The sequence below is a fragment of the Bombyx mandarina genome, chromosome 11 (genome assembly GCF_030267445.1).
Source record: "Bombyx mandarina strain Sakado chromosome 11, ASM3026744v2".
Taxonomy (NCBI): Eukaryota; Metazoa; Arthropoda; class Insecta; order Lepidoptera; family Bombycidae; genus Bombyx; species Bombyx mandarina.
This window is the reverse complement of record NC_143218.1, coordinates 19,247,923-19,264,213: the sequence shown is the minus strand read 5'-3', so window position 1 is coordinate 19,264,213 and position 16,291 is coordinate 19,247,923. Positions and strand designations below refer to the sequence as shown.

At 41.0% G+C, this 16,291-nt stretch overlaps 1 long non-coding RNA gene across 1 annotated transcript in view; it reads right to left on the bottom strand.

Moving 5' to 3' along the window:
• Nucleotides 1–787: 787 nt before the first annotated feature.
• The window catches only part of LOC149502101 (uncharacterized), an 88,327-nt gene continuing 72,823 nt past the window's right edge, over nucleotides 788–16,291 (bottom strand). Inside the window, exon 3 of the long non-coding RNA XR_016323821.1 lies at nucleotides 788–1,797. This is a non-coding gene — a long non-coding RNA (uncharacterized LOC149502101). The remainder of the gene's footprint in view (nucleotides 1,798–16,291) is intronic.

Sequence of the window (16,291 nt, the reverse complement as noted above, 5' to 3'; positions counted from 1 at the left end):
AAACTCTGACCACGAGTCTTAAGATGGGTAACAGCATTGAGGTTGTGGTTAACTAAAAATTTCGATTATAACTTAGAATCAGTTTACTGGTGGCAGGACTTCTTGTGAGTCCGCGCGGGTAGGTACCACCATCCTCCCTATTTCTGCCGTGAAGCAGTAATGCGTTTCGGTTTGAAGGGTGGGACAGCCGTTGTAACTATACTTGAGACCTTAGATCTGATATCTCAAGGTGGATGGCGCATTTACGTTGTAGATGTCTATGGGCTCCGGTAGCCAATTAACACCAGGTGGGCTGTGAACTCGTACGCCCATCTAAGCAATAAAAAAATAAAAAAGTTGGAGCGTGAGTTCATCTCCATACTAAGAAGCTATGCAAACAAAATATATAACCGATTTGGTAAAAGTTTTAAAAGCTATATCCCCCAAATTATTCAAGACATTTAATGGGTAAGCCGTGATAGCAGATCGTTCGTTCACTCGGTCAGTGTGGAAAGGAAGTTATCTTAAATCTTAATGTGTCGGGCCTCCAGGAATTGTGACCCGATGCCACCGAGTAGATAGCTGTCAACCGGACCATAGAGTGTTCTAATTGGGGATTTGATTATTACTCCCTAAGATTGTGTTTATTCCAAGAGACAAACACGCCTGTGTTTTTTTTGGGGTACTTTGCTTTTAGCTTTACCAGTACTATTTGTGAACATTGGAAGGCTATAACAAGCTTCAAACAGAATGATTGTAGATTTTGTATGGAAATAATTTAATGTACGTCTTAATTCAGAAATGGGAGTTAATATGAAATAATTTAAATTTTAAAATTATAATGTAAAACAAGTATGCTTAATAACAAATTCCGTAGAATTAGAACTATTGTCAATTTCAAAACTTTTATAATTACTGATTTTTCGTGTACGAGGAGTATTATTTCTTAATGGATAATTGAGGGTTATAGTTTTATTACGTTCAATCCCAAAGTTTTCAGGTTCAAGGCTTGTCATTTATATGTTGACGTAATGTTAAATAAATGGTAATTTGTAGCTTTCATATGATAGCGCGCCACTTCAACTGTCACAGATCTTGTTCTCTCATAGCGCAATATCTATACTGTACACTAATATATAAATCTAGAGTGGTTTTTACGGATGTTCCGTTATAACTACTGAGCCATGCATCCGACTGACTTGAAATTTGGTATTCATGTAGAAAATTCATGTACTTAATGGATAGACTATACCTATATATTTATATGAGTGTTGGATTCCCTACACCAGTTGCGGGGGCGTTAATGATGAGAATCTTTGTGGGGGTGAGAGATAATAATGTTAATTTTAAATGCCCAGCGAAGCGGACGTGTACAGCTAGTATTTTATAATACCGAAGACGTGAATTTGCCGTCTATTGTAATGTTCTATGTCCGGTAAAGACTGGTCCCACCCGTAGCGGTATCAGCACCCGCTATCATCGGCGCACCCGACTTATCTACTCCTCAGCTAACTTTGGCGCTTTCTTCATTCAAATACTGTTTGAGAGACAACCTTGAATACGGATTAAGAGTTCTGCTGAATTTCGTTAAGATTCTGTGACCCGATTAAATTTTATGAATATCATTATGCTAAACAATCACGTGTTAGCTAAAATTAGAATATTTGAACGGTTTCTTTTCTTCTTATGTGGTAGTTTCTTCTTTTAATGTGACCAATACATATATCCACGTGAAATGATTAAAGTACTCACATAGCATGAAGTGTTCAGTGTATTGTACTTGTTTTCTTGAAATCTTCACTCCATTTGCTGTTCAATCTGTAAAAGGAAAAGCATAATTTAATACTAACTTATAACGTATCGTAGAACACTGATCCTTCTACTTTGCACTTGGCAGCCTCGGTACAACATCTACCACCCTTCCCTCTACTACTGCTGCTGTATATGGCATTTTTCATTTACACTGGTTACACTGGTGGTTGGACCTCTTGTGAGTCCGTAAGGGTAGGTACCACCACCACCATATCTATTTCTGTCGTGAAGCGGTAATACGTTTCGGTTTGAAGGGTGGGGCAGCCGTTGTAACTATACTGAGACCTTACAGCTTATATCTAAAGGTGGGTGGCGCATTTACGTTGTAAATGTCTATGGGCTCCAGTAACCACTTAACACCAGGTGGGCTGTGAGCTCGTCCACACATCTAAGCAATAAAAAATTTTCATGCATAATGCATTACATACATTTGACGACTTTTCCCCTATGTTTGTCTGACTGCCGAATGTGTTTATATTTTTGGAGCGTATTTGAAACTAATTCGTTCAATCAATTGAATTGAACTAATCTTACAATTAATTTAAATGCACTTCAATGTCAATTGAATCATTGATGTATTATGGAGGATAACACATGAAGGTATAATAGATAACAGAACATTCGTGAAACTTGTTCATTCGCGAAGCAGTTGCTCTTGAGTTGTTAGGTCTCCTTTGGAGGCGCTCGGACAGCTGTTGCTAAATCCCACCCCTCCTGGTTGAGCCTTTGCTCGCCCACCTCTACTGGTAAAACTAGAAAGGCCTTTGGGCCAGCAGTAATCCAACATTTAAAAAAAAGGAGCTTGTAAGCTTGTAATTTTTTTGGTATTCGACACGCGTATTGCTAAGTTTTTTCTTATATCATATACATTCTTTTAGGCACTAAACTGTACCTTTGTGACTGTAAAATTATTAGCTCCACTACTTAACGGTTAATCCGTTACTATTTTTTAACAAATAACTTCACTTCTTCTCCTTAGTTCTGTATGAGTAAAATATATTAGCAAATTGATGAATTGTGTTTAAGTGAAACGGTAGCATTATAGTGAGGAAACTGATAGATATCATTTCAAGAACAAATACCCCAGAACTACATACAGTATTCAGCTGAAAGTGCTTTACTGACGTGTGACGTCATTAGTCAAAAATAGCACAACTTAAAATAGGCCTACATAAAATTTTATATGCGATTTAAATAAAGGGCGGCGAGTCCCAGCAAAAGTAATTTGAAATCTCAATTAGACGTAAATTTCCTTAATCGGTGTCCTGGCGTGTTCCAACAAAGAAAGTATAACGGTGTTTGACAAACATAAAACATTTATTTAGACAGTAATTTTCCTAACAAAATTTGAATTGAATACATTTTTACAATGAAATGTCAGTTTAACAAAAGACATTGTCGAAAACATTTTGACATTTCACGAAATTTATTTTTCAATGACAGCTGACGTTTCTGTGCTTTGTTTTTTTTTTCACTTGAACGATTACGGTGATATCTGATGCCTGATGTCTTTGTCCATGTTTTTGTTTATGCGTAGTATTGTTTAATAGTATTTAGCACTTCAGTGGAAGTCAAACTTTTAAATTAATCATTTGGGGTTTGAGGAAGATTCCTTATAGAAGATACTATATACTATAGGTATTTAAGGAAGATACTATAGGTAGTTCCCTTTTTTGAGCATCTATAATTTTTAAATACAAAAGTATTTTGAATTATGACATCGAAATGTTCAATTTCATTCACGATTGGTTTGAAATGTCTATCAACACGATCTTTCTTGGGCGATATTTTTTTGCAATTTTTTTTTTGTGAAGCCCCTTTTCGAAATTCAAACCTATATTGTTGACATTGTGACTTTGCAATGGACAGTTTCATGCAAGAGTAGAGTAGGTAATTTGTTTAACTATCGCAGTTATTTTTCGTTAATTGGTTGAGCTAATAAAGAGCTGGTTGGTTAGTCTTGAATAAGGACTTAAAACATTTGTTTAAGGTTTAATGCATGTGTTACGCTTTTCACTTGTAAAACTTTTGTAAAAGCCTTGGCGATCTATTGCTTCATTTCTACTTTTGGCATTTACAATGAAGTTACATTTCAATTATAATTTCCATGCTTGATATAGTTGGATATAAAAAATTATAAAACGTGCGTTTTTTTAAAAACAAATCTGTAACTTACTGAAAACATATTCATTAACTTTTGCATAACACTATCCATTTTGGTATTTATGTTTGAAATTTGCCCTTTTTATCTTCACATCCGGATGCGTGGACCTTGCTATCGATTTTGTAAGTGACAAAAAAATCCTACTCTATCTTTAAGAAAGCACACGAATTTCGTTAAGAGATTTTTGGTTTCTATTTAAAGAACCATTCTTCATTTCTTATATTTAGTTCATAGTAAATTACGCGAAGCTCTTTGAGGTAAATCTTCTTTTAGATTCACTGACAGAATTAGTCCATTACTACTGTTATGTGCACCGATGTGAAAGAAAATTCCGTAGTCATACACAAATCAAATTTCGACTTTATGCCTGGTACATTTGGTCTTCAGTATGCTTTAAATTGATTGACGGTATGTACAGTTTTCTACTGATTTTTATTCTTCTTCTTCTTCTTGTCCTCATTCCACACTACGCGAGTTCGGTGCAGCATATCCTCTTTGTAATGTATATGCTGTTACGGATTTTTACGACCGGTCGCCTGCCTTATGTCTGACCTCCTTGAAAGTCCTATTGGTGGCATAAGATGGTAGCCAGAAGTCCCTGAGTCGCCTTTTACGACACCCCCGGGAGGATATGGATCGGTCCAATCCTAAGCCGGGAACCGCACGGTAATATTCGTTCATTAGTTAATGCTGAAAAGCCATTGATAACTATGGGTGACGTTTCGTAGCGCTATCTATTCGAACCATTTGTAAATCTAGACCAGAGAGTGACATACACATGACAAAGGTGTATGTGTTTTTTTTTTTTTATTGCCCTTGTAGGCAGACGAGCTTACGGCCCACCTGACGGCGAGTGGTTACGTCGCCCATGGACTTCAGCAATGCCAGGGGCAGAGCTAAGCCGCTGCCTACCGCTTAATACTCTCCACAAGCCTCGTTTGAAGAAGGACATGTCATAGGGCTCGAGAAACACCGTGGTGGGGAGGAGCTCATTCCATTGCCGGATGGTACGTGGCAAAAGTCTTTTTTGCCTGGAAATGCACTGTGGATAACCGCAGTGGCTCCAGTTAGTATGGATGAACTCTACTCTGGTGGCGGGCGGTGCGATGGTAAAAACGAGATGCTGGTATCATTTCGAACAATTCCTCAGAGCACTCCCCATGGAACATACGGTACAAAATACAGAGGGAACCGAAGTCCCTTCGCCGATCCAGAGGTTCCAAACGATCCGTGAGAATGGGATTATCGACAATCCGAACGGCCCTCTTCTGTATGGAGTCAAATGGAAGAAGCTGGTATTTGGGAGCCCCGACCCAGAGATGGGAGCAGTACTCCACGCGAGGCCGGACTTGTGCTTTATAAAGCAAAAGTCTTTGTCCAGGCGTGAAGTACCGCTTCGCTCTGTTGAGGACTCCCAGCATTTTGGATGCCAACTAGGTTTTGCCCTCCAAATGACTCCGAAACTGGACATCGCTCGAAATGTCGACCCCAAGTATATACCGATACTCTCGGAAGGTTGCAGAGATACTCCTTGGAATTGCGGCGTCATGACAAAGGGGTTCTTCTTCGCAGTGAACGCGAAAACTTGTGTCTTTAACGGGTTGAATTGAACCAATTTTCAAAATTTCAGGGATCATCAGATTAGCTCAAACAAGTGATCCTCTGAAGTCTGGTACCAATCAAACTCAAACCAAATATCGACCAGGAAAACGAATCCGGATTTGACTAACTAATATACAGTTAATTTTATGTACGAAAACTGTAGGTATATATTATTCTTCCACTTCAAGTAATTTCGAAAAAAGTTGTTGTAATTTATAATAATAATAAATTAAAAAATTGTATAATAAAATAGTCGAGTATAAAAAAGAAAGGTTGACAAACATCGTTAATACCCGGCAAGAGCTACATAATATACTCGAAGAATATCGAGTCTGACGTAAATGTGACGTCATAAGTTCCGTCGAGGCGTCATTATCATACGAATAGTCTTTCCATGGAATATAGATGTACAAATCATTCGTACGCACACCATAGTGGTAATGATAATGTGAGATGAATTTGGTACCAAAAGCTAATGTTAATATTTAGTATTTTTATACAAGTTTTTCATATTTACGTGTATGTAACAATAAAGGTATTTTAACTTACTTGTTAACGTACTATTTGCTAATTCACTGGCACAATGAATGAAAATTTAAAACGTAAATTTTTATTATAAAATTGATCGAGAAATGACTTTGTCATTTAATTGTCCTCAGATAACAAATTCTTAGAACGCGATCGACAAACAAGCATTTTACTATGAATGATCGTTAATGAAATGCTAATTAGTGATAATAATACATTAAAATGGAGTCGAGATGAACATTCGCAGAAATCGGTCAGAGATCAAAAGGTCAAATAAGATAATAATATTAAAGGAATTTTGTTTAAAAATATTAAAGATTGGTTAAGTAGTGATATAATTTTAGCTCTTCAATATACTTTGATTGCGTGAATTTGTTTAATGTCTTCAATTACCAACTAGCTAAACGACATACTTTAAGTGCTCGCGCATACATCCAAATATAGATTAAATTTTATTAAAATAAAATCAAACGGGGTTACCATACGCAGAAACAATAACGTCCCACGCTAAATCTGTCGCCGGGCACGCAATAACACATGCGCATTACAAATTATTGTGTCTGTACTCTAGATCACATGGCGTGTTCGGACATACTTCACTTACAAGATATAACGACGCATGTTATTCTAAATTGAAGATCGCGAGCTTAGGTTTTGATATAGTCTGTCTGTATCAAGCATTTGTGCGTTCCAATTGGTAAGTTAAGTTAGGACATTGTGGCGGTAGCTATCGTACAACATAAATTATTTGACGGATGCCTGAATCGCGCTTACGACATTTTACAGATAAGCTTTCACATATACAAGTTCCGAACAACAACATTTGGACTGTCGGTCTACTGAGCAATTTCAGCCGTTCAGTGGAAGATCTTCAAACAACATATTTGAGTTCAGTCATCTCAGTGGGCAGTAGTATTTCTATTTATTATTTAGACGGATGTAGCTCACGGCTCACTTGGTTTGAAGTGGTTACCGGAGCTCACCCACCTTGAGAACTTTAAGTCTCAGTTCAATGGTACAAAAGCTGTCCCACCCTACAAACCGGAGAGAAACCTGAGAGTGGTACCTATCCGTGCGGACTCCAGCCAGTCCTACCACCAGACTTTCTATCACTTTACGCAAATTATAATTCTGCGGGCTTAATTCTATTCCTTCACCGTTGAAGTCAATCGTGAACTTTTAACGAAACAAAACATTATTCGTTCAAAAGTTCCACTACTATCTTGTGTTGTCTTTATTACTACGTATTTTGTAATCGTCGTTCGACCGTAAAGCCGAATTAGATTACTTTAAAGGTTAAAGAAAAAACTCATAAGTCAATATGCAATTTCAACAACAACCCGCCAAGAAAGAATTATCAAAATGTTACCTCAAAAACGAATGAAAACCCTTAAGAATTCAATGTCGTTTCACAATTTATAATGTAAGCGAACTATGGACATGGTTTTAAACGTGTCAACGCTGCGCCTGCGTCTTCGGTATAATGCTCTTGATGACAGCAAACTTCTCGCAAAAGATAAAATAACGAAAACGCTAGGTATATTGATAGAAGAGGGTGCATTATCGTCTGATGCTACATCCAGGCCTGCAGACCAGAGTGCTTTGTTATTTTAGACGTATTGTATGTTTTATTTGAGTAATATAAAGTACGAGACCATGTACTGGTAAGCGCAGCGTTGGGCGTCGGTAGATCGGTAGACCGATGACTTGCGGCATCATGCTGGAGAAGACTGGAATGCGGAAGGCGGAGAACCACTTATTGTGGCGGAGAGAGAGGCCTACATCCAGCAGTGGAGAGATACAGGCTGATGATGATGATTAATATAAAGTATAAATATGTTCACTATGTTGTACACCGTCAGAGAGAAACAGATGACGAAAAATCATGCGAGAGAAAGTGATACCGAAAGGTGGTCACGATCCTCAGAATAATGGAATACGTCGCAAGGAAGACGAGGAAGTAGCATGAAATTAAAGTCCACTAATGTCAACATTTGTCTGTTTTTTTTTCTTTCCTTTATCATTAAAATATAAAGGTAAGCGTGCGTAGGTTACATGCACGAGACTTTGATAATATTAGTAATGCGTGCTCAGGCGGAATCTGCGATTTTGTATTAGATACAAGCATTTGCCTCTGTGCCACGACACGTTCACCCACTAAACGCTTTTTTCAGAATTTGATATTATACGATGGCCTTCCTTCAGTGTAGAAGTGGTTAAACAAATTAAATAAAAAACAGTTTCTAGAAGTAGGGAGCCAATGCGAATTCGCATAATGACGATAACCCAATGTCTTCTTACCCTTTAGGGTAAGTACGAAAATCTCAAAAGAGGCCCATTATTCAGAAATATGTAGTCATAACAGATACACTGGATACAAAAACACTGATATCGGTTTGACCTCTGCTAGATTTCTTTAAACAGACGCAAAAAAGTAATCAGTAATTTTTTGCTTTATAAGTATTAATAATAAACTAATCTGTTTGTGGTTCTATATGTTTGTTATAGTAATATGCAAGTGTGCTTTAAAAAATTTAAGGTTGAAAAGGTAGGTTAAAAAATATATTTCATAGATTTCAATGATCGATTGTAATATAATACGGGATGGTAAACAAATATTATGTTATTAAAACGTATAGAATAATAAAACAATGTTAACGAGATGTTAAGGTTTTTGCGACCTCACACGGGGCACGTCAAGCGATCGTTGTTCTAAGAAATTTAATAAATATTAAAATATTACAGACTATGGAAGTTTTAGAGTTGGCATATTTCAATTTATACGATAGTTAGCCGTGTGCCTGGGCAATAGTGTTTTTAATGACGGCAGGAAACTCTTATAGTCTTACTTACTCTCTAAACGTGAGCCGTACGCTCTTTTATCGAAATTAAATGTACTTATCGCACGTCACCCACTGTAAATTGAATAAATAAGAGCTATACACTATTCAAAAACTATTGAATAAACGAACTCTAAAAATTAAACAGAATTACAAAGAGCCCTTTTATTGGAACCATTCCAGAAAGACGACAACGTCGACAAATTATATGAAAGGAATAGTGAATTTAAATATTTTCGGATTACGCGCAATGTAACAAACACAATTATGAACCTATTGACGCGTCGGATCAAAGCCTCGATCGAAAACCAGCTGTGCTTGTTTTCTTAGTTTAGACTTTTATTAAACTAAACTTTGTCTTGTGTAATAATGCGTATTATTAAGTAAAACATTTTTAATGGATGGCGGTGCGTAGGAGTGATGCACTCGCTCCTGGTCTTCGGTTTAGTTTATAGTAAATTGTAATTCTATTTTTTGCATGTAAATTATTACCGTATTTGTAAAAAATAGTTTATTTATAGGTAAATATAAAAAGATATTCTCGCTGAGTTAGTTTCTGTAGCTTTTCTTAAAATCATCAACGGCACAATTTAAATTGATTTTCAATATTAATGTTAAATTACATCCAAAATTCAGTCAACGATTTTAAATTAAAAATATGCGTGATTGATAATCTGTGCGTAAATACAGGTTATATATCATTTAGGCATAAGTCAAGAATGGTCCCATTATAGCTACTTTTTAAAGAAAATTTGAATTTTAACCACCATTCTGCATTCTGCAAAAGATACAAAATTTATCCATGCTAATGACAAGGATGTAGCAAAACTGATAAACCTTTTCTTTAAAAGCTCGAAGATTCTTTGCGTATGTTGTTCTAATATTCAAATCAAATAAAAGCGTTACAGTGAAATAGTATTAAGTCAGAAAAAATGAGCGTACAGCAGAAAACTTTACGTCCCGCTTCCATAAGTTATTAGTTCTGTGTCCATCTCGTAAAAACATTAAATGTTTAGACAGTCGGACGTTTATTCGCGATTACTCTTAAATTCAATATGGCTCTTCTGATTCATATCAGAACAATTTTATTTTATAGCGCAGGATAGCCGACCCATAAACAATCTTCACGGCGACGTCATAAGGATAATTTTCCTTTATGATTTTCTTAATGTTAGTGTTGCGAATGTCTTGTGAACTGTCAAACTCTTAAATCATAATTTTAATTACATTCACTGACATGTGACATTGTTCAATTATCTTATAGGTAAGAGCTTTTTTTTTTTTTTTTTTATTGCCTTTGTAGGCAGACGGGCATACGGCCCACCTGATGGTGAGTGGTTACCGTCGCCCATGGACTTCAGCAATGCCAGGGGCAGAGCCAAGCCGCTGCCTACCGCTTAATACTCTCCACAAGCCTCGTTTGAAGAAGGACATGTCATAGCGCTCGGGAAACACCGTGGAGGGGAGCTCATTCCATAGCCGGATGGTACGTGGCAAAAAAGACCTCTGGAAACGCACTGTGGATGATCGCAGTGGCTCCAGGTAGTATGGATGAACTCTACTCCGGTGGCGGGCGGTGCGATGGTAAAAACGAGATGCTGGTATCATCTCGAACAATTCCTCAGAGCACTCCCCATGGAACATACGGTACAAAATACAGAGGGAACCGAAGTCCCTCCGCAGACCCAGACCCAGAGGCTCCAAACGATCCGAGAGAATGGGATTATCGACAATCCGAACGGCCCTCCTCTGTATGGAGTCAAATGGAAGAAGCTGGTATTTGGGAGCCCCAGCCCAGAGATGGGAGCAGTACTCCATGCGAGGCCGGACTTGTGCTTTATAAAGCAAAAGTCTTTGTCCAGGCGTGAAGTACCGCTTCGCTCTGTTGAGGACTCCCAGCATTTTGGACGCCAACTTGGCTTTGCCTTCCAAATGACTCCGAAACTGGACATCGCTCGAAATGTCGACCCCAAGTATCCCGATACTCTCGGAAGGTTGCAGGGATACTCCTTGGAATTGCGGCGCCATGACAAAGGGGTCCTTCTTCGCAGTGAACGCGCAAACTTGTGTCTTTAACGGGTTGAATTGAACCAAGTTCAATTCACCCCATTTGGAGACTCGCCCCAGAGAGTTCTCCACTTCAGACACAAGTTTTGATCGTCTCTCTTGCACCACGCTCCGAGAGAGACTCTGATGGCCGATATATCGCGCATCCCCCGTGCTGTCATCCGCATAGCAATGCATGCCATCAATAGACAGCATGTCATTGATATACAGGATGAAAAGCGTGGGGGAGAGCACCGAACCTTGTGGAACGCCAGCGTTAATGGTCATGGTATCAGAACAGTCACCGCCTACAACGACCGTGATGCTCCGCCCATCCAAAAAGCTAGCGATCCACTTGCAGAGACCCTCGGGGATTCCGTAAGATGGTAGCTTCGACAGAAGTGCCCTATGCCAGACCCTGTCGAAGGCCTTCGCGATATCAAGGCTCACAGCAAGAGCCTCGCCCTTGCTCTCCAAGGCTTCAGCCCACCTGTGAGTAAGGTATACAAGAAGATCGCCAGCTGAGCGACCGTGACGGAAACCGTACTGTCGGTCACTGATCAGCTGGCGATCCTCCAGATACTTCAGGAGTTGTATATTAATTATTCGCTCCATCACCTTGGAAAGCAAGGAAGTTATCGCGATAGGCCTATAGCTCGATGGGTCCGACCGGTCACCCTTCTTGGGGATAGGGTGGACGTGGGCAGTCTTCCATGAAGACGGAACCCTGTTAGCGCAATAAGAGATACGATACAAACGCGTTAGCGCAGGCGTCAGCTCAGGGGCGCACGTTTTCAGAACCACTGCAGGGATGCCGTCTGGCCCGCTCGACTTATGGACGTCCAGGAGTCGGAGTTCCCGCCTGACTGCACACTGTGTAAAGCAGATCTCCGGCAGGGAACTATCACACCGGAGGATGTTCGGTGGTGTGGTACCCCCGTCGTCCACAGTCGAGTTCGAGGCGAAGAGTTTGACCAGAAGGTCAGCCTTCTCTTTCGCACTATGGGCCAGACTGTCATCGGACTTGCGTAGTGGTGGGAGACTAGACCTGCAAAAGTTACCTTCTGCAGCTTTGGCGAGCGACCAAAAAGCACGGCTCCCAGAGGGATAGCTCTTCAGTCGCTCGCCAATTCTAGCAACGTGCTCCGATTTCGCCCTGGCAATAACCTTCTTGTAGGACCTGGAAGCGGCGTTATATTTCCGCCTTTCCTCTGAGATGTTAGGATCCCGACGTCTCCTAGCATCATCCCATGCCACGTATGCGGACCGCTTGAGGTGTGCAGCATCCCTGCTGGCATTGTTATACCAGGGTCTGCTGCAACCCCCAACGGGCACTTCAGAGGAGGGAACAAACAATTCCATCCCCTGGAGCACCACGTCTTTAAGACGGTCCGCACAGACGTCAGGATCAGCAGAGGAAAAGCAGAACCGCCCCCATGGGTAGGATGCGTAAAACTCACGCAATCCATCCCAATCTGCTGACAAATACTGCCAAACTCTTCGATACCTGGTCGTCGTTCGACGACTAGGACGAGAGAGTGGTGTGGCAGCACGGATAAGGCAGTGATCAGACGATCCAAGTGGAGCGTCAACCACCACACTGTATCCGGCTGGATCGGTGGTCAGCAGAAGGTCCAACAGAGAAGGCTCGTGCCCCTCAATATCTGGGACACGGGTGGGCTGTGTCACCAGCTGGGAGAGGCCGCAGGCCAAGGCGAAATCGTAGGCAGCCCGACCCGGGAGGTCAGTGGTTCTGGACCCCAACCACTCTTGGTGATGAGCGTTAAAGTCTCCAAGAACCACCACCTCCGCAGATGGGTACTGCTCAAGCACGCGGTTAGTCCCCTCTTGCACATGCTCTATCAGAGCTGAACCTGCATCACTGCTGTGGGACCTGTACAGGCACGCGTAGACTCGGGTACAGCCCCCGTGATCTACGCGCAGCCACAAGAGGGACAGGTCCCGTTGTTCGAGGCTTCGTAGACGGCGACAACAGACATCAGCCCGGACGAATACACACACCCCGGCTTTACGCAGGAAGTTGTGCTCCAATACGTAGCCGGGGTATTCAAGGTACGAAGTATCATCCGGAGCAGATATCTGCGTCTCCGTCAGAAAAAGAAGGGCAGGCTGCGCCGTCTCAAGATGGTGGTGTACGGCGTCGAGGTTACTATGTAGACCCCTTACATTGCTGAAATCCACATTAAATGTGGAATGGGGAGTCGCCGACAAAACCCTTTTCCTTTTTCGAACTTTCATTTTTTTTATTTGGAGAGTGGGATTGGGCGGGGTAGGATGTTCGAGGCGAAATCGTGACAATACCTGAATAAAGCGCGGAGCACAGTACGTGCTCGACCACGGGTTGCGTGAGCGACTGACGCAGGGCATGGAAGGGCCCCCAGTCCACCCTGCGTGCGATCGCCGGGATCCACTCCGGTCTCCGACTCCGGCACGACGACCGCACGACAGGATTTTACACCGGTTGGCGGGACAGCTTCCCGGGGCGGAGTTTAGTAGTGACACCCGGGTTCAGGTCCCCAACTGACCGGCGGGCGGCGGCGAACACCGTTTCACTGGGTCTCCCTATACCCCCGTCAAACAATCACGTCCCGCGAGCTCACACGCACGTCTGCTCCGCATGTTCCAGGTATCGCCAAGATTCACCCCCAACAAGGAAGAGGAAAGGGAAGGAATAACACTGGCTCTCCAACCCACACGCCGGAACACAGCTAGGCTATTTGGCGGCGGACTCTAGTTGGAGGGTGGTCGCCAGCCAGTCGGACAAGTCCTACCACCGATTATGTATTCGGCTCCCGTTTTGCACCACCCAGGGGTCACTTGTAGGGAATCGCGGGTTAAACCTACGGAAGCGGGAAGCAATCAACCCCCAATCTTTTTCCTACCTATGCTGATAGCCTTGAGAGGCTATTTCAGCTTCACCCTAACGTTTGTAGGTGAGCTCGCGGGGCTCAACCGGAGAGTTGCTAACACTGACCCTAGCAAGAGCAGTGCTTCGCAGAATCTACCACCGGATCGGAAACGCGACCCACTAAGAAGATCCGGCGAGAAACTCAGTGGGCTGTGTCTATGGGTTAGTTCGCTCGTCGAGCCCTTCGTCGCAAGCGACGGGTTCGACGACGACAGGTTAGAGCGAAAATGTTGTTAATTTAAATAGCTTCAAAGCAGGTTTTACGAGTATCGTTTTACAAAGAAAATTCCTGGAAATTTTTAGATGTGATCCAGAATTACTAAGTTGTGCACTTAATTATATGTATTTATGGTGAGGTCGTCTCTGGCCAACAGACAGAGCATGATCGATGGTATTTATTTTTTATCGTTCCAATACTTCTAAAAGTATGCTCCAGTATTTTTTATTGCCTAAACAGTTGATTGACCTCACAACCCGCATGGTGCTGAGTATTGACCGGCGTCCATAGACATCACAACGCGGATGAGGCATGAGGTCTAAGCATCCATTTTTTGGGATAACGACTCTATTCAGTATTTAGCATATTCATCGCTAAATTGGTGGGTGGCTCACAATATCCTTTCTGATAGGGTAGCAGCCACAATGTAGCCTATTTCTGACGTAAATCAATCAAGGGCTCATTATTCTAAATCAGCGGAGACTAGGATCGCGTGTATTAACAGGCTCGATGCGTGTCCTTTGTTGTAACATTCACTCAGTACTTTGTCGGGTCATATAGACTCAAAACCAATTTAATTTTATGTGAAATCAGGCACGGAACTTGATTTAGAATGACAACCGCTCTGTAATTATCACATGTACTTAGATGCATTTTTATTTATACTAGTGGTCCCTCAGTATTCGAAATTCGACTATAATTAATTGATATTATAAGTTTGAACATTATTATGGTTCAAAGACTGACTATTTCTATAATCACAGATTTCACCAAGACTACACGTTAGACAAATAATATTAAAGACAAACAATAATAATATATTCTCTCTTTAACCACAGACTAACAACAGTTTGACAATAAGCAAAGAGTATATATATACATACATATATCTGTTGTGTCAAATATGGTAGTGTGTTTAATGTTTTTATATTTAATGCATATATTTTTAGGCATAATTTAAATAAAACATATGAACATTCTGAACGCTTTCTCTATATTCTCTATAAGTGTGGGAAATAACATACTACTCCGTCCGTGCCATTTTCGTAAAAAGAGGGAACAAAGTTTTTGGTTTGATATCGGTCGAGAAACTTCATCCACCGAGTAAATAAACCAAAAAAGCTCTGATTAGGTTAATATAACCTCATATTGTACTAGAGACCTGGAAGACGTGATTCCATTTATGATTTCCGATGACTCTAGTGGAAGCTTAGCACGTTAATACCAGTTTAATTTTTACTGGTGGTAGAACTCTTGTGAGTCCGCGCGGGTAGGTACCACCACCTTGCCTATATCTGCCGTGAAGCAGTAATGCGTTTCGGTTTGAAGGGTGGGGCAACCGTTGTAACTGTACTTGAGACCTTAGAACTTATATCTCAAGGTGGGTGGCGCATTTACGTTGTAAATGTCTATGGGCTCCAGTAACCACTTAACACCAGGTGGGCTGTGAGCTCGTCCACCCATCTAAGCAATAAAAAAAAATAAAAAAAAAGAATGTCACTGGTTAAAAAATAATAATTTAATGTTGTTACATTAGAATGTAATTTCTTTGTGGATGGCGAAACTCAATAAAGTAAACACAACGAGCAATGTTAAGTGCTCGGTAAGGGAGGGGGAGACAGAGCAAAGTGCTGCCGATTCTGACCTATCATATTTCTGCACCCCTACCCTGTAGGGTTGGACGATATTGATGAATCGTTTCAGTAACTATACTGAGACCTTAGAACTGATATCTCAAGGCGGGTGATTGTAGATGTCTATGGGCTCCAGTACCCACTTAAAACCAGGTGGGCTGTCAGCTCGTCCAACCATCTGATCAATAAAATAAAAAGTTGTTTTGTGGCAATTTTTTATTTTTGTTTGCCCTTGTAGGCAGACAAGCACACGGCCTACCAAATGATAAGTGGTTACCGTAGCCCATAGACTTCAGCAATATCAGAGGCAAAGCCAAGCCGCTGCCTACCGTTAAGTGCGCTCCATAAACCTCGTTTGAAGGACATGTCATAGCGCTCGATATATATATTATGATATCTACAGTCTCTAAAACAGCCACTTTTATCGAATTTCGCCATAAACTTATAGATTACTTATACTTAATTGCAGTTTGTTTCAACAATGTTCGTTCGTTAGTTAGGTAGACGAGTGCTATTGAAATATAAATAAAACTTTATATA